Source organism: Triticum urartu, unplaced genomic scaffold, assembly GCF_003073215.2.
Source record: "Triticum urartu cultivar G1812 unplaced genomic scaffold, Tu2.1 TuUngrouped_contig_2456, whole genome shotgun sequence".
NCBI classification, from domain to species: Eukaryota; Viridiplantae; Streptophyta; class Magnoliopsida; order Poales; family Poaceae; genus Triticum; species Triticum urartu.
Window position 1 is genome coordinate 1 of NW_024112937.1, and position 23,333 is coordinate 23,333.

The 23,333-nt window shown below is 45.6% G+C and overlaps 2 pseudogenes; both read left to right on the forward strand.

Moving 5' to 3' along the window:
- Positions 1-125: 125 nt before the first annotated feature.
- Positions 126-8,004, forward strand: LOC125526968 (annotated as a pseudogene).
- A 9,929-nt stretch (positions 8,005-17,933) lies between these two features.
- Positions 17,934-21,708, forward strand: LOC125526969 (annotated as a pseudogene).
- The last annotated feature ends 1,625 nt before the right edge of the window (positions 21,709-23,333 follow it).

Consider the following 23,333-nt stretch of genomic DNA (forward strand, 5'->3'; position numbering starts at 1 on the left):
TATGGGTGTGTGTCTCTAACAACTTTGATGTGGATTCTCTGGCTACAAGATAGTGAAGCAGTCTGAGAGACAGGTTATCAAAAAAGACGCTTCAAGGAAAATAAAACACACTGGAATAAATTCAGGATTTGGTCAGCGGGCAAAGGTACCTCCTTGTACTTGATGATGTCTGGAATAAAGAGGTTTATAAATGGAAACAGCTTAAGGCCCGACTTCAACATGGTGGCATGGGTAGTGTGGTTTGACAACAACTCGTGATGGTGGAGTTGCAGAAATGAATGCGTACTGTTGAAGCTATAATCTCAAAGCTTTGGATGATAAATTCATAAAGAAAATCATCGAGACAACAGCATTCAGTCGTTTCAAGAAGGCAGAGAAAAGGCCCACCGAGTTGGTAGATATGGTTGATGAGATTGTGAAGAGATGTGTTGGTTCTCCTTTAGCTGCAACAGCACTAGGCTCTGTACTGTGCACCAAGACCAGTAAGGAAGAATGGGAGGCTATATCAATCAGAAGCAGCATTTGCACCGAGGAGACAGGAATCTTATCAATACTCAAGCTCAGTTACAATGACTTGACGTCGCATATGAAGCAATGCTTTGCTTTTTGTGCTGTATTTCCCAAAGATTAGGAGATTGATGTGGACAAGTCCTATGGATGACATGATACAGGAAAAGCAAGTTTGTCTTGAAACCATTGGCAAACAAATTTTCAGTGAGCTGGCCTCAAGGTCATTCTTTCAAGATGTGAAACAAGTCCAAGCCACATCCATAGAAATTAGATTCACCAAGGCATATTATTCCAGAACTACTTGTAAAATCCATGACCTTATGCATGATGTTGCACTATCTATAATGGAAAAGGAATGTGCCCATTGGCAACTGAGGAACGGCAATTATCTGTTGTCGCAAAGGAAACAAGTCAGAGTGAGTGGCTTCCAAACACTGCTCGTCATTTATTTTTGTCATGCAAGGAACCAGAAGAAAATTGAATAGTTCTCTAGAGAAAAGCTCTCCAGCTATCCAAACTCTTCTATGATGGTCTTTTGCAATGTTTGTTGCAAGCATTCATCAAAATACAGTTCTTTGCAAGCATTACAGCTCAATGTATATATAAGATCATTTCCGCTGAAACCAAAGCATCTACATCATCTGAGATACCTAGATCTCTCAAGAAGTTTTATCAAAGAGCTTCCTGAAGATATGAGCATTCTCTACAACCTTCAAACACTGAACCTCTCTGGCTGCAGTGACTCTTTGTAGAACTTCCAAGACAAATGAAGTATATGACTTCCTTTGTCACCTTTACACTCATGGTTGTCCAGAGCTTAAGTGCATGCCACAGACTCAGGAATCACATCCCTTCAGAGACTTACATGCTTTGTAGTAGGTAGTGACCCTAGTTAGTAAGGTTGGAGAGCTTGGAAATTTAAACCTTGGTGGTCAACTAGAGCTACGTAATCTGGCAAACGTGACAGAAGTGGATGCAAAAGCAGCAAACCTGTGAACAAGGAGCTAAGAGAACTGAGATTAACATGGACCTTCGGATGGAATTATTATAAATATAATACTAGCTGCGGGATAATGAAGAGGATGCAAAAGTGCTCGAGAATCTCAAACCTCATGATGGACTACATGCCATAGGGATAGAGTCATATGGAGCCACCACCTTCCCAACATGGATGACTATGTTGCAAAACATTGTTGAGATCCATCTTTTCAGCTGTACAAAACTAGTATGGTTGTTCAGCGGTGAGTGTGATACATCGTTTGCATTTCCAAATTTGAAGGAGCTTATGCTAAACAGTCTTGTTTGTTTGGAGAGATGGTGGGAAATAGATAATGATGGGATGCAAGGAGAGGTGATGATGTTTCCTCTACTTGAGAAGCTGCATATTAGCAACTGTGTAAAGTTGAAAGCATTGCCAGGACATCCGACCTTCCCTAAGCTACAGAGTGTTTGTATTAAGAATTGTCCAGGGTTGGCAACTACAGCTAAATCACCAAAGCTTAGTGTATTGAAGTTGGAAGGACGCGAGGTAGATTTGTTCTTGTGGGTGGCGAGACATATGACTTCATTGACCAATCTGGAACTGACTAGCATTGAACAGAGTACAACCTCAACGGGGGCTGAGAATAGTTTGAGGGAAGTGGTGAACATCAAGGAGAATGGGAATGCTCAAGACTTTCCTCTAGAAGTTTTGGTGTTAAAAGACTTTAAGTCAGGTATAAGTGTAACAGAGCTGTGTGCATGCTTTGTACACCTTCAAGATTTGTCAATTGCGAGGTGCCATACGCTCATCCACTGGCCAGAAAAATTGTTCAAAGGATTGGTATTCTTGAGGAAGCTTTGGATTGAGGAATGCAATAATCTGACTGGATATGCACAATCTTCTGCTGAGCAATCAATGTTGGGGAACGCAGTAATTTCAAAAAAATTCTACGCACACGCAAGATCATGGTGATGCATAGCAACGAGAGGGGAGAGTGTTGTCTACGTACCTACGCAGACCGACTGCGGAAGCGTTCGCAACGTAGGGAAGTAGTCGTACGTCTTCCCGATCCGACCGATCCAAGCACCGTTACTCCGGCACCTCCGAGTTCTTAGCACACGTACAGCTCGATGACGATCCCCGGCTCCGATCCAGCAAAGTGTCGGGGAAGAGTTCCGTCAGCACGACGGCGTGGTGACGATCTTGATGTTCTACCGTCACAGGGCTTCGCCTAAGCACCGCTACAATATGATCGAGGTGGAATATGGTGGCAGGGGGCACCGCACACGGCTAAGGAACGATCTCAAGGATCAACTTGTGTGTCTAGAGGTGCCCCCTGCCTCGTATATAAAGGAGCCAAGGGGGAGGGGGCCGCCGGCCAGGAGGAGGGCGCAGGAGGAGTCCTACTCCTACCGGGAGTAGGACTCCCCCCCCAATCCTAGTTGGACTAGGATTCCCCGAGGGGGAAAGAGAGAGGCCGGCCACCTCTCCTAGTCCTAATAGGACTAGGGGAGGGGGGAGGTGCGCAGCCACCTTGGGCTGCCCCTTTCTCCTTTCCACTAAAGCCCATTAAGGCCCATATGGCTCCCGGGGGGTTCCGGTAACCTCCCGGTACTCCGGTAAAATCCCGATTTCACCCGGAACACTTCCGATATCCAAATATAGGCTTCCAATATATCAATCTTTATGTCTCGACCATTTCGAGACTCCTCGTCATGTCCGTGATCACATCCGGGACTCCGAACAACCTTCGGTACATCAAAATGCATAAACTCATAATATAAACTGGATGCCATATTGGCTCTACATATTCTACGAAGATCTTTATCGGTCAGACCGCATAACAACATACGTTGTTCCCTTTGTCATCGGTATGTTACTTGCCCGAGATTCGATCGTCGGTATCCAATACCTAGTTCAATCTCATTACCGGCAAGTCTCTTTACTCGTTCCGTAATACATCATCCGCAACTAACTATTAGTTGCAATGCTTGCAAGGCTTATGATGTGCATTACCGAGAGGGCCCAGAGATACCTCTCCGACAATCGGAGTGACAAATCCTAATCTCGAAATACGCCAACCCAACATACCTTTGGAGACACCTGTAGAGCTCCTTTATAATCACCCAGTTACGTTGTGACGTTTGGTAGTACCCAAAGTGTTCCTCCGGTAAACGGGAGTTGCATAATCTCATAGTCATAGGAACATGTATAAGTCATGAAGAAAGCAATAGCAACATACTAAACGATCGGGTGCTAAGCTAATGGAATGGGTCATGTCAATCAGATCATTCAACTAATGATGTGACCTCGTTAATCAAATAACAACACTTTGTTCATGGTTAGGAAACATAACCATCTTTGATTAACGAGCTAGTCAAGTAGAGGCATACTAGTGACACTAAGTTTGTCTATGTATTCACACATGTATTATGTTTCCGGTTAATACAATTCTAGCATGAATAATAAACATTTATCATGATATAAGGAAATAAATAATAACTTTATTATTGCCTCTAGGGCATATTTCCTTCATCAACATCATCAGAAACCGTCAACTCCTGCCAACGTCTAGAGACTCTGACTATACGGAGTTGTAGAAACTTGGTTGAGCTCTTCAACGCCCCTGCATCTCTCAGGACAATTTACATTTATAATTGCAGTAAGCTGAGTCCACATCCGGCAGGAAGCAGCAGCAGGGACAGTCAGTATCATCGATTCATCAAGGGTCATCCAGTATAGAAGAATTATCATTATACTACTGTGATGGCTTAACAGGGGTCCTCTTATTTTCCCCCGTCCCTCAAGAGACTAGACATTTAACTGTGGTGGGTTGGCATCTCTGGAATCCCGCTCTCCCGAGCTCCAATCCTTGGAAGACCTCGAGCTTGTGTACTGCAATTCTCTGTCATCCCTACCGGATGTGCCTCAGGCATACTCATCTCTCCAACATCTTTGCATTAGAGACTGCCCTGGTATGAAGACGCTCCCTGGAAGTCTGCAGCGACGCCTGGGTGGCATCCAGTTGGTGTACATAGATGCGCATCGTTATGGAAGTAAGCACACAGCAATTACCTTCTCTATTACTACTTGCTAGCGGGTGTTACATGTGCTAGAATGAAATAACTTCACTAGTAGTACGACAGAAAAACAGAGCAAGTTAAATATTCCTTTATCTAATTTCGTCATTTCTTTCATGATTTTCCTTGAAGTGTAAGTTCTTACATTAATAATCCGTGCAGAGCCTATGTTGCTGAAGCCGAAGACATGGAAATATATCTGCAAAGGTTGAACTACTATTCCCAAAGACTCGGAAGATATGCTGTCTGCAAAGGTTGGTGATACTGTACCCCTAATATTTATTTTGACGGAAAAAGGATACATGCCTCATCATTGTAGTTTGGCTTTCTTCTGGTGTTGATCGTGCATGGCTTCCTTGCAGAATCCTTCAAGCATGGACAGACTGACGGAAAGAGAGATCACTTGGAGTAGAACTATTGTCTTGCAAGACCCACCAGTATCAACAATTGGTATTGCCATGTTTGTTTTGTGATGTTGCCACACGAAAGTTGTTGCCATGTTGAATTGCGAGATCAGTAGTCAGAAAGCGCGCCAAACACTATTTTCCATCATTTGTTTCTATCCCCAGAAAGAGATCTTGTTTGACTAATCAGTAGTTGTATTCTGCACTTCTGTTCACCTATGGGCTGCTATACCATTGTATTTCTTTTTCGAAGTTCTGCCTGGCACTGTCAGGTTTTTTTGTCGAAATTCTGTCAGTATTTCTTTTTTGGGTGCTATGCTCAGAAGAGGTAACTTGTTAGCCCAATTTTTGGTAGGTCTGTCTGTTGGTCTCTGTCTGTTGGTCTCTGTATGTCTGTATGTATAACTGTACTATTACTATTTTGACTTGTGCATACATGTACTGTTATTTGGTGACCATTATGTTATATCTGAAGCTGTTGGTTCCCCCTTATACTGCGACGTTCAGCCCTGGGCACCGTCAGTTTGTATCAAAATTCTGCCACCGTTTTCGAATTTTAGTTAGTTATGGACTTGTATGACAGTAGTAGTATCTATACTGGGCAACCAACAGTGTGTTTAACACATAACAGTGCTACTGTTTTGGTTTGTACATGCATGCACTGTTATTTATGAACTATTTGAGCTGTCGATTTGCACTCGTACTCTGCCCCAGCTAGGAATACTGTTCTGAAGTGATGTTAGGAACTTTTGTATGCATTGCATATAGCGATCCACTTTGAATTTTATGTACCAAGTTTCTCATCAAGGTTCGATATTCAGCACGAACCACTTTAAGTTCCCCGTCGATTCTTCATCCAGGAGGAGGATGGTCTAGAGCTTCATACGTGATCAGCCAGCCATTGATGCAACCGTGCCAGTAATCGGGCAATCTCCCTCCCTTCTCCCTGATTTGGAAACCTGAAAACCACCAAGAACAATACCAAAAAGTTCAGGAAAAAAATCCGTCACTGAAACAAAACCAATCAGCTACTGATTACCAACAGGATGAGGCGAAATTTCATAACGTTCTTTCTTTAGATGAAAAAACAGAACGCTTACATGTTCTAAAATGAGTTGATATGATGATCAATTCGATGAGTTCACTGCATTCATCTATATGTATGTCCAGAGAAACGAAGCATGACACTGTCAGGCAAGTGCAACAATATGTATAACTGATTTCAGGCAGTAGCTTTGGATCAAACAAGGCATGTGCTGTCTGACAAGTGCAGCGGTACGTAGCGGCTGGTTTCAGATTTAGCATTGATCAGCCAGTTACAAGTACTCTTCTACAGTACTCCATATGCACTGTAGACCAATTTTGATTTTGACTGCCACCATGAAAAAAATGTAATCATGTTCCCACCCATTAATCTCACCGGAATTATGTTAACAAATGCATTCTCAAACTTTTAACATATGGGTAATAATAAATTTTCTCACTGATATGTTTAGTACACATTCTTATATGTGAGGGACAATATTTTTCTTGGAGAAACATTTCTACTCGGACATTTGTTTTAATCAGTGCGTACATTGTATACTTATGCGGGAGAGAAGGCTAACCTAGCATCTGATACCATGTTGGATAAATGAGCAACTAGTATTCACTGAGGGCCAGAGGTCAGCACATATACATGTGTGGCAAAGTGCAGAAAACCCCTTATACATTGGGGATATACAGACAAGTGACTATACACATCTAACAGGCATCTCTAGAATATTGCTCTCCTGAGCTCCAACCCTTGGAGTACCTCGAGCTTGCGCACTGCAATTCCCTGTCATCCCTACCGGATGTGCCGCAAGCATACTCATCTCTCCAATATCTTCACATTATAGACTGCCCTGGTATGAAGACCCTCCCTGCAAGCCTACAACAATGCCTGAGCATCCAGCAGAATACTAGATGCCCGTCTTTATGAAGTAAGCACGCAGCAATTACCTTCTCTATTACAACTTACTAGCGAGTGTTAAATGTGCTAGTTAGAAAATGATAATAGCTTCACTAGTAGTACGACAAAAAACTAGAGCAGGCTTCTGTCGTACTACTAGTGAAGTTGTTATCATTTTTGTCATTTCCTTCTAATAATTCGAGGAGTGCAACCTTCTAAATCCGTCATTTCCTTCTAATAAGTGTAAGTTTTACATGACTAATCTGTGTAGATAAGCCTATGCTGGTGAAGCCGAAGACATGGAAGTATGTCTGCAAAGGTTGAACTACCGTTTCCAAAGACTTGGAAGAGATGTTGTCTGCAAAGGTTGGTCATATTGTATTGTACCCCTCGGATTTATTTTTTGACGGTAAAAAACACATGCCCCATCACTATATGTTGGCTTTCTTCTGTGTTGATCGTGTATGTGTTTGTACAGAATTATTCCAGCACATACAGACGGACGGAAAACAGAGACACTGGAGTAGGTAGTCTGCACTGCCATGATCAGACTGTTTGTTGCCATGTCGTTTGTGACACCGTTGCCAGGATCAGCCTACAGGAGCTCGACACTATTGTCATCTTAATTGAATTTGTTTGAATAATTAGCATGCGTATTTCAACTTCTATTCGCCTACGGGCTGTTATATCGTTGTATTTGTTTTTCAAAATTCTGGCCTAGCACTGTCAGTTTGTCGTCAAAATTCTGTTAGTATTTCCATTGGGTTGCTATATATTACCAGAAGAGGGGACTTTTGGTATGTCTGTCCGTCAATTATTTGTATGACCTGTGTTAACCCTTTTGACTTGTACATGCTGCACTGTTATTTGCCGACCGTAATGTGTATCTGAAGTTGTGGATTGCACTAGGAATACTGCCACGTTCTGCCCTTGGCACCGTCAGTTTTTATCAAAATTCTGACACAGTTTCACATTTTATTTTTGGACTGTATATCAGACACTCATAATTTATACAGTCCACATTGTGACTTGTGTTTACCACATACAACCGTACTACCGTTTTGATTTGTACATACATGCAGTGTTATTTTTTGACTGCTTGAAGCTGTCGATTTCCACTCATACTCTGACTAGGAGCACTGTTCAGGTTTTACGTAATAAGTACAGAGGAAGGACTTCAATTTCTCAGGATTCGATATTCATCACGAACCACTTTAAGTTCCTCATCGGTCGTTCGCGAGGATGATGATGATGATAGATCTTCCTCCTTGCACAGCAGGCACGATCTGTGCTTGATCAGCCAACCATCGATGTAACACATTCTAGTAATCGGGCAAGCTCCGTGTGCCTTTTTGCCAACCTGAAAAATCCAGATAACACCAGCACATACCGAAGGTTCAGAAGAAAAATCCATAACTGAGACCAATCAGCTACTTGCTTGCAACGAATGAGCAACGAATTCATAATGTTCTTCTTTAGTACTAGGACAAACAGGAATGTACTTATGAGAAGATCTGTGACAATTTAACTGCAGTCCCAAGCAAGATATTGAGCTTTAAGCGGATATGTGGATTTCAGAGATTGGATCTCTATTTCAGACCTGCGGCAGACTGAGCGTCCCCATGAGAGGCCGCCGACGACGGTGTCTCCGGTTGTACTCCTCTGTGATCCTGACCTCAACCTGCTTGTCGATGGACGGACTCTGCATTCTGTTGATCATTGGTGCCCTCAATCTCGAAGAGTCCATGCATTCGTCTGTGTACAGAGAGACATTACACCGTCAGACAAATGCGACAGCTTATATGATGCAACTGGTTTCAGACAATAGCCGATGGACCTGGGATCAAGTATGATGCAGATGACCACCCACTGCATCACCAATCAGGTCAACCTGCTCACGGACAAGCCTGCATTAAACATTAAGCTGCCTTACCAAGTAACCAAAAGATTTGGGTTAGGCCCAATCAGTCAAAAAAGTTTAAGCATCCATTGCTTTGAAAAAAGTTCTCGATTTCAAAAAAAAATCATGAATTTGAAAATAGTTTGCAAATTGAAAAGTATTCATGCATTTGAGAAAAGGTTCATGGATTAAAGAAAACACGGATTGAAAATAGTTCGCGAATTAAGAAAATTTCATGGATTTTAAAGAAATGTTTACAAATTTGAAAAAATTCATGAATTTAAGAAAATGTTCATGATTCTGAAAACCTATTCATTGATTTGAAAAAGTTCATGATTCTAAAAAACAGTTCACGAATATAAGAAAAAGTATTCATGGATTTGAAGAAAATGTTCATGAATTTGAAAAATTCATGATTCTAGAAAGTTTGAGAATTTTAAAAAAAAATCATCGATTTTAAAAAATGCTCACGAATTTTAAAAAATTCACGAAAAGGAAAAAAAACCAAAAAAAATGGCCAAGAAAAAGAAAAAAAAGAAGAACAACATGAAAAGAAGTAACTGGGCAAAGCAAGTGAGCTTTCATAGTTGGAACTAAACCAAAGGATCGACAGTTCAAAACACGCTTGACTCGCCTATTTTTTGAAGTTTATAAAAGAAAAAATTTAAATGGGCTAAGCCGACGAAGGAGCGGGCTATGCGCCGGTTTGTGGTAAACACTATAACGGGCGCTAAGGGCGCAAATAGAAGTTAGGCACGCCATTCCCTTGGAGGAGAAAAAAAGCCCACTACCTGCTCATCCTCTCCGAGCGAAATCCCTATCCTCAAATTCGACGGAGCGCCGGCCGGAATCCTCCTTGCCGTGCATCCTCGAAGCCATTCCGTTCTTCTCACGCCGGATTTTCAGTGACCGTGTGGGGCTGGAGGATTGAGCAATCGCGTTGGGATCTTTCGAGGTTGGCGGCAGAGCTGTAGGAGAGGATGTGGGGATTTGGACTGCGATCTTGGCTAAGATGAATGGCAGATTGGTGAGGATGGCCGCTCCCACGGCATCTGTACGACACGCTGCGGCGTCACCAGCGATGGTGGAGGCGATTCGCGCAGAGACTCCTCGGGACCCGGCGACGGCGCTTTCTCGCAGGGCGCGTCGCTGCTATCTCGCCGAGCAGCGGCGCGACCGTGCTCCCAGGCGTGGCAAGTGCTCGGGACGCTTTTGCTCTGGCTGAGGAAGAAGTCAACCGGCACGAGGAGCTGAGTACGACCGGTTCGGCAGGCGCCGTGCGCCTGCTCCGATTGGCGATCTTCTGCTCGCCGGGTGAGAGTCTGGGGCTACTTCAGGCACGGGCGCGCGATGTTTTCCGCCGGAGGCCTGAGTTTCGACGGCGGCGGCCGCGCGCGGAGCGCCGTGCACAAGCCGGTGAGGCGTGCGCAACCTGAGCTCCGACGGGTCTGACTCCTGCGCACCGCTGGATGGCCGTATTCGGGACCCCCGACGCGCGCGCTGCGGATCCGCCGTTCCTATGTTGGGGACCGCCTGAGGTCGCCTAGGCATAGACCGCAAGATGCTGACGCATTATGGCAGCCTGCAGGCGAAGCCCAGGGTATCACGATCGCTAGTGCGCAGGGGACGTGCCGTCTCAGACCCAGCCCGCCCAGTTGAGGCGCCAGCCACCGGCAGTCGTGCCGGCCAATAAAGGCTCTGATTCTCTTGAACTAACATATGTAGTTATCCTCCTCCAACGGAGTGCGCGCTTCGGCCACTCCCTGCTTTCTCTACCCATCTCTCCCACTCCATGCTGCCAATCCTTCGAGGAATAGTGCGATGGATCCAAGCAAGACCGCAAGCGGAGAAGCCACCCATGTGCGCGCAGGCCAACCTGCCGGGCAGCCATGTGGATGGACCGCCGCCGACGCTGTGCTCAAATGAGAAGAAACGAAGAAAAGAAGGACTGGTACAAGCAAAAAAAGCCTCAGAGTCAAGCCACGGGGCAGCGCCATCCAGCGGGCGGCTACGCCGCGTGGCCATCATGGCGAGAGGCGAAGTCCAAGCGCGGCCGCTCAAGCCCATCCCGCCATCTAGCGCCGGCTGTCAAGGACGAAGAGAAGGAACACCCCATAGAAAGAAGCCGACGTGCCGGGTGTTTCAGATCGCGTCGCCATGCACTCTCAGAACAGGCACTTCAACCCTTTGGTGGGTGTGCACAAGGAATGGACATTCGCGCGGTTGGCGACCCGCGCAAGCTCATCCTTCCAAACCATGGGCGCAATCTCCGGGGTTCTTTGACTCAGTACCGATGATGCGCGGAGGAGCCGCAGATCCAGCTGGGGGCCAACACGGCGGTGCTCTCCATTCTTCCGGTGCGCTCACGCTAGAATCCTTCAAGTGGAGTTGCTCACCCTTTTCGAGGGCGTGTGGGACTGGCAGATCTCTCCTCTGAAGGTGGCGTTCCGGTGGTCTTCCGATCCGGCGATGCTCAGGATGCAACGAGGAGCGGCAAACTTTTCCTCTCCTAACAACCTCTGTGGAATCCGTGACGCGTCCTCACGCACCCAGGATGGAGATGCCGGAGGTGTGGGTCAAGCTGGGCGGTGTCCCACCAAGCAGCGGCGCTCCGACCAGCTTCTGGCGGCACCACTAATGCTCGGCCGTCCCTGCTGGTCGACGAGGAGTCGTGATCCGTCTGGGGCCGGTCCGCATGCGTTTTGCTGTCGCAACCCTCGCAAGCTTCGCGACTGGTCCAATTTGTTCAACGGGGAGGGCTTCAACATCACCATCGAGCCCGACTTCCCCCGGAGCAAACCGCGGCGCCAGTCCTGCCTTCCCCAAATCCCCCTTCTCCCAACCATGGCAAGGGCCCGGAAGTGCGACAACACTAGGATCGAAAGAATAGATGGCAGATGTAGGACGATTCCATTCACCCAGTGAGAGTGGCAAACGAACAAGAGGCGGAGGCGCGAATCGTGGAGCTACTTTTGAGGACCATCGCAGGATGGTCATGTGTAAATATCTATTCGAACCGTCGCGTCAACTTGGGTTTGTGACGGCCCTCCCCTGTGCGTATGGACGAGTCGGCAACGACAAGAATGGAGCCTGGCAGGCGCGCACTCCATATCGCGGTTCTGCAATGTCATGATCCTGCCTACTCTCGCTTCGTCCAAGGCAGAGCGCCCAGCACCAACAAGCTAGGCGCGGTTGTGGGATGAAGTGCAATAAAGAGTGCCATGGCAAGGTAGCGAGGCCGGCACTGAGCGGAGTCCTGGGTGCCTCAGAGGCACGCCGTCGATACTGTATGCTTGGCTGTGCCATCACGCCTCGATCAGCTAGGAGCATCCGACCGCCCTCGAAAGCCAAGCTTAAGGCTAGTGGAGGCAGCGGCTTCCGTGCGAGACGTCAGTGACGGGCAAGGGCGCCAAAGGAACCATTCGTCGTCCAACCGCCAACTCTCCAAGCACATAAGAATCTGGAAACCTCAGTAAACCCTTCGCCATTTTCGATCTGGATTCCTTTATTGGAACGATCTTTGGCGAGAGTGTTTGGTAAGTGGGTAACCATGAGTAGGGCGGGTAGCAGCTATAGTTGTGCGTGCAAGAGAGGGCAGCAATGCGGCGCTCCTGCTCAACCGCGATGGTATCAAGCTGAGCTGAGACGTCCTACGTCCGCCGAAGGAGAAGCAACAGTGGTTGCTGCTCTCCCTCGCCTCGCTGCGGCTATGAGGCGTGCAAACGGCGACTCACCTCCAGGGATGCGCCTGTGAATCGCTCATCTAGATGCGTGCGCTTATTGGAACATCGTGGCTTCGGCCACTTGGGGCGGCGTACCCAATTAAGAGAATAATCAGGAAAGAAGCATGAGTGTAGTCCAGGAATACGATTTAAATCTGAGTTCGCCACCAAGATATCTTACATAGATCCCTAGAGCGTTTTGTTTGGCACCATAGCCCGGCAATGGCCATTGGGTGGCATGCTGCTCGGCTTTTGCAGCGTCCACGATGAGGTGCTGACTAGGAGGTCGGTACCTTTTTTCATTGTCAACATCCCGCGTGAGAGCTTCGCTTCGCGAGCTCGTATCGTGAAGTTAGACCAGCAGTCACCGAATGTCGGCAGTTTTTGAGAAATCAGAAGCCAAGTTAATTGCAGATCAGCAGCCCAAATCTTTAAATTGGATGCGACTTTAACTGATCGTCGGGTGCTATAAAAACCAATTACAATACTCAATGGACCAAGTGCCAGTTCATAACAACAAATTGCGCTAGCATTAGGAAGTGACAAGAACTGGCAGTTCTTGACTAAACAAGCATTAGCCCCGGTGTGATCCATTGATCGTGTTTCATGTCTCCGATTAGGAAGTGGTGTTCCCATTATGTTTGCTCCTTGCAGAAACAGTTGATCGGACCATGTTCCCCTCATCTTATCTTAGGGAAGATAGGATTCGCGCACCGCGTTTCTTCTTCGAAACCGTGTTTGAGTCCCTGATTCGACACCATCTTGGGAAAGATGGTTGCATGTGTCCAACTCACGGCAGCAGCGCGGCCCAATGGAGTTCTGGATCGTAGTCGGAGACGCCTTATGCGCCAAGCTAAATGCTGGAGTTGCGACCATGGCCTGCAGGGTGACGACAAATTCCTCAGGCGACGATCCGATGAAGGTACACTCCTCGATATCAAGCAGCTCCCCCTTTCTCTGAGCAAGACATGGGCGCACAGAATGCTTAGAAGGCAATCGAAATCTGCTACGATCCCGAAGGAATATTTGATGCGAAGACCTCAGTGCATCAAAGCGAATGCGAACACCTAAAATTCACGCGTAGGAACGCCGACGCAAGATGCTTTACTTGGTTGCAGATGGACATGGCTCTTCTCCAGCCAATCGAGAGTATTACAAGCACATCTACAACTTTATATTCGGCTAATGATGGGACCAGAGGCTCATCGCGCACTGTTGCGATCGGCGTTGGCTCCCGGTCCAAAGGTCTGAGAGAGTGGAACGAATAACTAGGGCTCGTTTCCCAAGGAAATGGACGATGCAGCCAAAGCATGAAACCGAGACACGCTGGGCGGAAGATTCTGGCGTTGCTTAAAACACTTTGCCATTTTGCGGATCCATATCGATATGGCGAACTGCTCATGCATGTTCAGGACATAGCTAGGCTAAATACCAGGGTTCCTCTCGTTAATACCGAAAGTGTCTGGCGTGGATAACATCCGAAGTACAGACATGTGCTCATTAACGTTCTTTTAAAACTGTGCCAAAGGTTGCCTAGTCACGCGATCGCACACCATAGTCGCTCTCAATCTGCATTCATTCGTGGGTAGAAATTTTGGAGGGGCCGTTAGCGTGCAGAGACCCTTCACGAGCTTGACGCACGCGAACCGGCCATTACCACTAGACTTCCGAGGTACGACCGTCATTGATTCTCAACGATCCTCGATGTCCGAGGTTCGATAATGTGAGGTGACAATCATGCAGTAGTCTACGGAACAAAATTAGGCCGGTGAGAAATAGACTCTTCGGACAAGCGTGCTACGCAGGTATTCCAGTCGCAGATCTGTTAATTTTGTTGCTGATTTCGCACTAGATCGAAAGAGACGAAGGCAGGTAAAAAGCGTGGTTGGACACTCATCCAGGAGATTTCACACTATACAATGCTGCGGAATGATACACTATCTGTTATTCCAGCTTTCGACTCCACAGTGTGGCCATGGTCAAAGCCTTGCTGATTACTTCGATATGTAGGTCAATCAACTTCCCAAGTGTGAATGATGCCTATGGGGATGGAGGCTCAGAAGGAGCGTATTCGACCTGCTCATTGCAAATTAGGCAAACTTCCGTTTACTACCTGGTCTCCGTTGGAGCCAAACGCATCACGATCGACGGGTGGCTCGCTCTGACCAAGGTGGGAGGGCGGGTTTGTCTTTGGAAGGAATTCCTTCTACAGCTAGATTGTGACGAATGCGAGCTTCTCCTGGCCGCAATTCGTGAGGTTTCCTCTGCAGAAGGGTCATCCAAGATACACAACCCAGTACCTTTCTTTGAAGGCAGGACCAACGCAAGTTAATATGGTTAACAATGTGCGTGTGTGCCAACAGCGGGCTAGGGACACAAATACTAGAATCTAAAATGCACTTATGTGCAAGTGGATTTGGAAGCTGTCGCAGGGGGTGACGGGTCTATGGGTTGACATGCCGCTATAATACTTCCGAACGGGAACTTTTTCGACACGGCGCGGGGCTTACCTTTCTGGAATGATCTTCAAGCGGTACGCCCGCTTCGCCCAGGAGCCAAGTTGCTATTGGCAACGGCCGCTCGTCCGCTTCTTCTTGATAATTGGTGGATCGCAACCTCTGCCCAATTACAGAATCACTTTACGCGCGCGTAACGAGCAAACAGTTGCACGGCACTTACCCCACCCTCCGCATCATTTCCGTAAGATTACGGCAGAACAAAGCACATTAGAGGAATCTTGGCTCACCGACTCCACCAAGTGGTCGATGGTCTACTTCACGGACACGTCACCTGGCCTACCCTCGCAAGATACGCAAGTCTCTTTACCGTTAGTGACCAGGCCCCCTTCCAAGATCGAAGGCTGTGAATCGCTTCGCTGAAGAATAAAGATTCTTATTGCAATTGTTCCAGCATTAGACTGCACACCAGAGCAACGTCGCAAAACGCAACGCCGCACGACCCGAGTTGTTCATAGAAACCCAACGGAAAATAGCGAATCCAGAATTCTTCCGATCCCCTAGTGCATGGAATGTACGTACGATGACATCGGACCAACAACCTCCTGACCTCGCTAACGCCGGTTGACCAACGCACATAAGATGATCAATCAAAGGAGCAACAAAGCGTGTACTTGGTTGCTAGAGCGCACATTGGAATGCATATTTGAGCTATAGAACAATAGCATCGAGGAATCTTCATCTAATCAAATGCAACAAAATTACAAAATAGCACCTCTATAGCAGCAAATGGAGTCCGTAGCGAGCAAAGGAATGCTAGAAAAGAACAAAAGCCTCAAAATTGTCATAATCGCAGCTAGTATCTTCCGCTAGGAGCCATCAGCCACTTCTAACATCAGCTGAAAGATGACCTTTGCTCGCGAGCGAGACCTGCGTCTCATAATCATACTGCCTTGAGCCAGTAAATAGACTCAGCTGCAGACTTCCATTGAAGCATTTCTAAACTTCTGTGCCTTCGAGTCGCACCAACCCTCCTGCTCGTTTCGATTCTAAATCCTGTCGCTCTAGTTTTGACTTTATGTAATTAAAGCATTAACCCTAAGATCTAAGTTAAAAAAAAAGGACGGGCAGCCTCTCAAGCACAGCCCAGCACGGTGCCGTCCTTCCCATCTCCCGTACACCGTTTCATTCTCTCCCTTCTCGTCGTGGAGTGACCAAGAGCGGGACGGAGCGCAGGAGGAGCTCCCGGCGGGCTCGGGTAAGACATCAGTACTCCGAAACCTCTTACAGTAGTGACATACTGCTCATCTGCGTCGCATACCAAGAAAATTGAAATAAAAGAATTTTCATTCCCCATATTGAAAGCACCTTCCCCCCCCTTCTTTTCTTTTGTTTTACTCTGTAATGCTGTGAGCATTACAATTATTTGTGCTGGAATCAAGTGTGGTTGGTCATACATGGAGTCGCTTGTCTTCTGTCATTGGCGTCTGTAACGAACAGGAAAAATGGTTATCTGATGCTAGTAGGTAGGCCAACTGGCTGCTTTAGCACAACTACGAACAAAAAATTGTTAGTTTGTTGCCCTTTCACAGTATTGTTTATCAAGTTGGTGAGCCGAAAGCATCACATTGTTGAATGTCGGTAGTAGTGTACTGGTGTTGGCATTTGTAAAGAACACACTACTTATCAAGATAGCAGCACATTTGTATATATCCATTGGTGTTTTTGCTGTAACTTTTGCTTCTAAAACCAAAACCATGTCACCCATGTCAATGCAGCACTAGTCTGGATTTAACTATTTGTATCTGGTGTTTCCGGCAGTGCTTTGTCGTCCTATGTACTTCCTTACTTCTTCATGAGTTTGTGTGCGTATTCGTAAAAGAAAAGAAAAAAAAGTGCAGTTAGAAAATTGTCCCGTGTACCATTCTGATCTCCTTCCAAGATGGTGCTGGCAAAATCGATGTTCATTCCCATATTAAAATCTCCTCTCTCTCTTTTTTTTGCTACTTTGTAATGCTGTGAGCATTGCATTATCATGTGCTTTTCAAAGTGTTTTGTCCCAACAGGGAAAAAAAGTGGACATTAGCGTTTGTAAATGGACAGGAAAAGGTGGATATCTTATAAGTAGCCGGGTGGCCGCATTAGCACAACCACAAGCAATATACTACTCGCACAGTATTGTTTTCGTATGCCGGCAGCACCACATTGAGTGTTGATAATATACAGAAGTCTCGTCTTAATTCTTGCATTAGCGTTGGTAATGAACTGGAAAAAAATGGTTTGTCTATAAGGCGCATCCATTAATTTAGCACAAGTACAATAATATATTACTCGCGTCGTCCCTTTCGTTAGTATGTTTATTATTAAATCGGTAAAGCATCAAATTGCTGCACATTAATCTTTGCTATTACGTGCACAGTGATGCACACGGCAACATTTTCTCTAGATAGTGGGAACAGTTGCATATATCCATTGATATTTTCTGCCATAACTATATGCTCCAAAACCATGTTTGCCATGCGGGTTAACATTTGTGACTGCTTTTCCTAAGCAAGTGCCTGGCGGGGACATCGATGCCACACCTTGACTGAAGATGGTTAGAAGGTATTGGCGAAGCTGTCATCAGGCACAACAATGCTGAGAAAACAAAGTGCAGTTTTTATAAAGTGTAGTTGTGCAACTGTTGTTTCTATGCTGCGGTAGTTGATGGAACCAATCGATGAAACCAAACACATTCTACTTGTACCTCTCCCTGAAAGCAATCGCATCTTGCTTACACCATCTCTTCTCCACATTGCACTGCACTCGTGCTTCTCTGTGGTCTTGCGAGCGCTTGGTGCTCCAATGGCCGCAGTGGTGGCCACCATGGTGGTTGGACCACTAGTCAAAATCGTGAAGGACAAGGTGTCCAACTACCTCCTCGACCAGTACAAGGTGATGAAGGGCATGGAGAAGCAACATGAGGTCCTGAAGCGCAAACTTCCTGCCATCCTGGATGTCATCACTGATGCTGAGCAGGCAGCAGCCCACAGGGAAGGGGCAGTGGCCTGGCTCGAGGCCATCAAGAAGGTGGCCTACAAGGCGAATGAAGTCTTCGATGAGTTCAAGTATGAGGCGCTTCGTCGTAAGGCCAAAAAGGAGGGACACTACAAGGAGCTTGGCTTCGATGTGGTAAAACTCTTTCCCACACACAACCGTTTCGTATTCTGTAACAGGATGGGAAGAAAGCTCTGCAAGATTGTGCGCGCCATCGACATCCTTGTGACCGAAATGAACGCCTTTGGCTTTAAGTATCAGCAACAACCGCCAGTATCCAGTCAGTTGCGGCGGACGAATCATGCTATGGCTGACCCAGAGGAAATCAAGGAAATCATCAATGAATCCAGAGCCAATGATAAGAGTGAAATTGTTAGTAGACTAGTTGGGCAAGCTAACAATGCAGATCTTACAGTTGTTCCCATCGTTGGAATGGGTGGTCAGGGCAAGACCACGTTAGCACAACTTGTCTACAATGACCCTGCCATTCGGAAGCATTTCGGTTTGCTGCTATGGGTGTGTGCCTCTCACTGCTTTGATGTGGATTCTCTAGCTACAAGTATAGTTAAAGAAGCTCCTGAGAAGATGGATGATGGTAAAGAAGCAGCCACATCCAAGAAGACACCACTTGATGTTCTTCAGAATGTAGTGAGCGGGCAACGGTACCTCCTTGTATTGGATGATGTCTGGGCACGGCAGGTTAAGTTTTGGAGACAGCTCAAGGCCTGCCTTCGACATGGTGGCATTGGTAGTGCGGTCTTGACAACAACTCGTGATGGATACTGCTAAAGCTTATAATCTCATAGGTTTGGAAGATAAATTCATAAAGAAAATCATCGAGACAATAGCATTCAGTCATTTCAAGAAGGCAGAGAAAAGGCCCACCGAGTTGGTGGGTATGGTTGATGATATTGTGCAGAGATGTGTTGGTTCTCCTTTAGCTGCAACAGCACTAGGCTCCGTACTGTGTACCAAGACCAGTAAGGAAGAGTGGGAGACTATATCAAAAAGAAGTAACATTTGCACCGAGGAGACAGGAATCTTACCAATACTCAAGCTCAGTTACAATGACTTGCCATCATATATGAAGCAATGCTTTAATTTTTGTGCTGTATTTCCCAAAGATTACGAGATTGATGTGGACAAGCTGATCCAACTATGGATTGCACATGGGTTCATCCAGGAACAACAAGTTCCTCTTGAAACTGTTGGCAAACAGATTTTCCGTGAACTGTCGCCTCAAGGTCATTCTTTCAAGATGTGAACAAATCAAAGCCACTGACCACAGCGTTAAATACAGCAGGGTTGTTTTATTCCAGAACTACATGTAAAATCCACGATCTTATGCATGATGTTGCACTTTCTGTAATGGGGAAAGAATGTGCCTTGGCAAGTGATGAACCAGGCAAGATTGGATCTGTTGTCGCAACTGAGGAAACAAGTCAGAGTGAGTGGCTTCCAAACACAGCTCGTCATTTATTTTTGTCATGCAAGGACCCTGAAGGAAAATTGGATAGTTCTCTAGAGAACAACTCTCCAGCTATCCAAACTCTTCTGTGTGATGATGGTATGGATATTCCATTGAAACATATATCAAAATTTAGCTCTTTGCAAGCACTACAACTACGTTTCAGTTCACTTCCTCTGAAACCAAGGCATCTACATCACTTGAGGTACCTAGATCTTTCAGGAAGTTGGATCAGAGCACTTCCTGGAGATATTAGCATTCTTTACAACCTGCAAACGCTTAACCTCTCTGGCTGTATACGCCTTGAAACACTTCCGAGACAAATGAAGTATATGGCTGCCCTCCGTCACCTTTACACTCATGGTTGCCCAAAGCTGGAGAGCATGCCTAGAGACCTCGGAAAACTCACATCCCTACAGACACTTACATGTTTTGTAGCAGGTAGTGGCTCTAATTGTAGTAACGTTGCAGAGCTCAAGAATTTAAAACTTTGTGGTCAACTAGAGCTAAATCATCTAGAGAACGTAACAGAAAAAGATGCAGAAATAGCAAACCTCATGAAGAAGGAACTAAGAGAACTGACATTAAGATGGACCTTTGGATCGGATAATGTTGTTGAGGAAAAAAGTCACGAGGGTGCTGCAGGAGTGCTCGAGAAACTCAAACCTCGTGATGGGCTGCAGGCTATAAGGATACACTCCTATACAGCCATCACCTCCCCGACATGGATGGCAATGTTGCAAAATATTGTTGAGATCCATCTTGTCAAATGTGAAAAACTGCAATGGTTGTTCAACCGTGACATCGATACATCCTTCACATTTCCCAATCTGAAGAACCTTATGCTAGAAGATCTTTTCTGTTTGGAGAGATGGTGGGAAATAGATAATGGGATGGATAGAGAAGAGACAATGTTTCCCGGCTTGAGAAAATGTATATTACTTGCTGTCAGAAGTTGACAGCATTGCCAAGACATCCGACTTTTCCTAACCTCGAGAATGCTTGTATTGTTGGATGTCCACAGTTGACAACTATAGCTAAATCACCAAAGCTCAGTGTACTGGACATGGAAGGAGGCGAGGTAGAGTTGTTCCTGTGGGTAGCGAGACATATGACTTCATTGACCAATCTAGGACTGACTAGCATTGAACATAGTACAGATACAACCTCGACGGGGGCTGAGAATAGTTTGAGGGAAGTGGTGAACATCAAGGAGAATGGGAATTATCAAGACTTTCCTCTAGAAGTTTTGGTGTTAAGTGACTTTAAGTCAGGTATAAGTGTAACAGAGCTGTGTGCATGCTTTGTACACCTTCAAGATTTGTCAATTGCGAGGTGCCATACGCTCATCCACTGGCCAGAAAAATTGTTCGAAGGATTGGTATTCTTGAGGAAGCTTTGGATTGAGGAATGCAATAATCTGACTGGATATGCACAATCTTCTGCTGAGCAATCAACATCATCAGAAACCAGTCAACTCCTGCCACGTCTAGAGACTCTGACTATACGGAGTTGTAGAAACTTGGTTGAGCTCTTCAACGCCCCTGCATCTCTCAGGACAATTTACATTTATAATTGCAGTAAGCTCGATTCCACATCCGGCAGGAAGCAGCAACAGGGACAGTCAGTATCATCGACTCATCAAGGGTCATCCAGTATAGAAGAATTATCATTGTACAGCTGTCATGGCTTAACAGGGGTCCTCTATATTCCCCCGTCCCTCAAGAGACTAGACATTGTTAACTGTGGTCGGTTGGCATCTCTGGAAACCCGCTCTCCCGAGCTCCAATCCTTGGAGTACCTCCAGCTTATGTACTGCAATTCCCTGTCATCCCTACCGGATGTGCCACAAGCATACTCGTCTCTCCAACATCTTCTCATTGGAGACTGCCCTGATATGAAGACGCTCCCTGGAAGTCTGCAGCAACGCCTGGGTGGCATCCAGTGGGTGCACATAGATGCGCATCTTTATGGAAGTAAGCACACAGCAATTACCTTCTCTATTACTACTTGCTAGCGGGTGTTACATGTGCTAGTTAGAATGATAATAACTTCACTAGTAGTACGACAGAAAAACAGAGCAAGTTAAATATTCCTTTATCTAATTTCGTCATTTCTTTCATGATTTTCCTTGAAGTGTAAGTTCTTACATTAATAATCCATGCAGAGCCTATGTTGCTGAAGCCGAAGACATGGAAATATATCTGCAAAGGTTGAACTACTATTCCCAAAGACTCGGAAGATATGCTGTCTGCAAAGGTTGGTGATATTGTACCCCTAATATTTATTTTGACGGAAAAAGGATACATGCCTCATCATTGTAGTTTGGCTTTCTTCTGGTGTTGATCGTGCATGGCTTCCTTGCAGAATCCTTCAAGCATGGACAGACTGACGGAAAGAGAGATCACTTGGAGTAGAACTATTGTCTTGCAAGACCCACCAGTATCAACAATTGGTATTGCCATGTTTGTTTTGTGATGTTGCCACACGAAAGTTGTTGCCATGTTGAATTGCGAGATCAGTAGTCAGAAAGCGCGGCAAACACTATTTTCCATCATTTGTTTCTATCCCCAGAAAGAGATCTTGTTTGACTAATCAGTAGTTGTATTCTGCACTTCTGTTCACCTATGGGCTGCTATACCATTGTATTTCTTTTTCGAAGTTCTGCCTGGCACTGTCAGGTTTTTTTGTCGAAATTCTGTCAGTATTTCTTTTTTGGGTGCTATGCTCAGAAGAGGTAACTTGTTAGCCCAATTTTTGGTAGGTCTGTCTGTTGGTCTCTGTATGTCTGTATGTATAACTGTACTATTACTATTTTGACTTGTGCATACATGTACTGTTATTTGGTGACCATTATGTTATATCTGAAGCTGTTGGTTCCCCCTTATACTGCGACGTTCAGCCCTGGGCACCGTCAGTTTGTATCAAAATTCTGCCACCGTTTTCGAATTTTAGTTAGTTATGGACTTGTATGACAGTAGTAGTATCTATACTGGGCAACCAACAGTGTGTTTAACACATAACAGTGCTACTGTTTTGGTTCGTACATGCATGCACTGTTATTTATGAACTATTTGAGCTGTCGATTTGCACTCGTACTCTGCCCCAGCTAGGAATACTGTTCTGAAGTGATGTTAGGAACTTTTGTATGCATTGCATCATAGCGATCCACTTTGAATTTTATGTACCAAGTTTCTCATCAAGGTTCGATATTCAGCACGAACCACTTTAAGTTCCCCGTCGATTCTTCATCCAGGAGGAGGATGGTCTAGAGCTTCATACGTGATCAGCCAGCCATTGATGCAACCGTGCCAGTAATCGGGCAATCTCCCTCCCTTCTCCCTGATTTGGAAACCTGAAAACCACCAAGAACAATACCAAAAAGTTCAGGAAAAAAATCCGTCACTGAAACAAAACCAATCAGCTACTGATTACCAACAGGATGAGGCGAAATTTCATAACGTTCTTTCTTTAGATGAAAAAACAGAACGCTTACATGTTCTAAAATGAGTTGATATGATGATCAATTCGATGAGTTCACTGCATTCATCTATATGTATGTCCAGAGAAACGAAGCATGACACTGTCAGGCAAGTGCAACAATATGTATAACTGATTTCAGGCAGTAGCTTTGGATCAAACAAGGCATGTGCTGTCTGACAAGTGCAGCGGTACGTAGCGGCTGGTTTCAGATTTAGCATTGATCAGCCAGTTACAAGTACTCTTCTACAGTACTCCATATGCACTGTAGACCAATTTTGATTTTGACTGCCACCATGAAAAAAATGTAATCATGTTCCCACCCATTAATCTCACCGGAATTATGTTAACAAATGCATTCT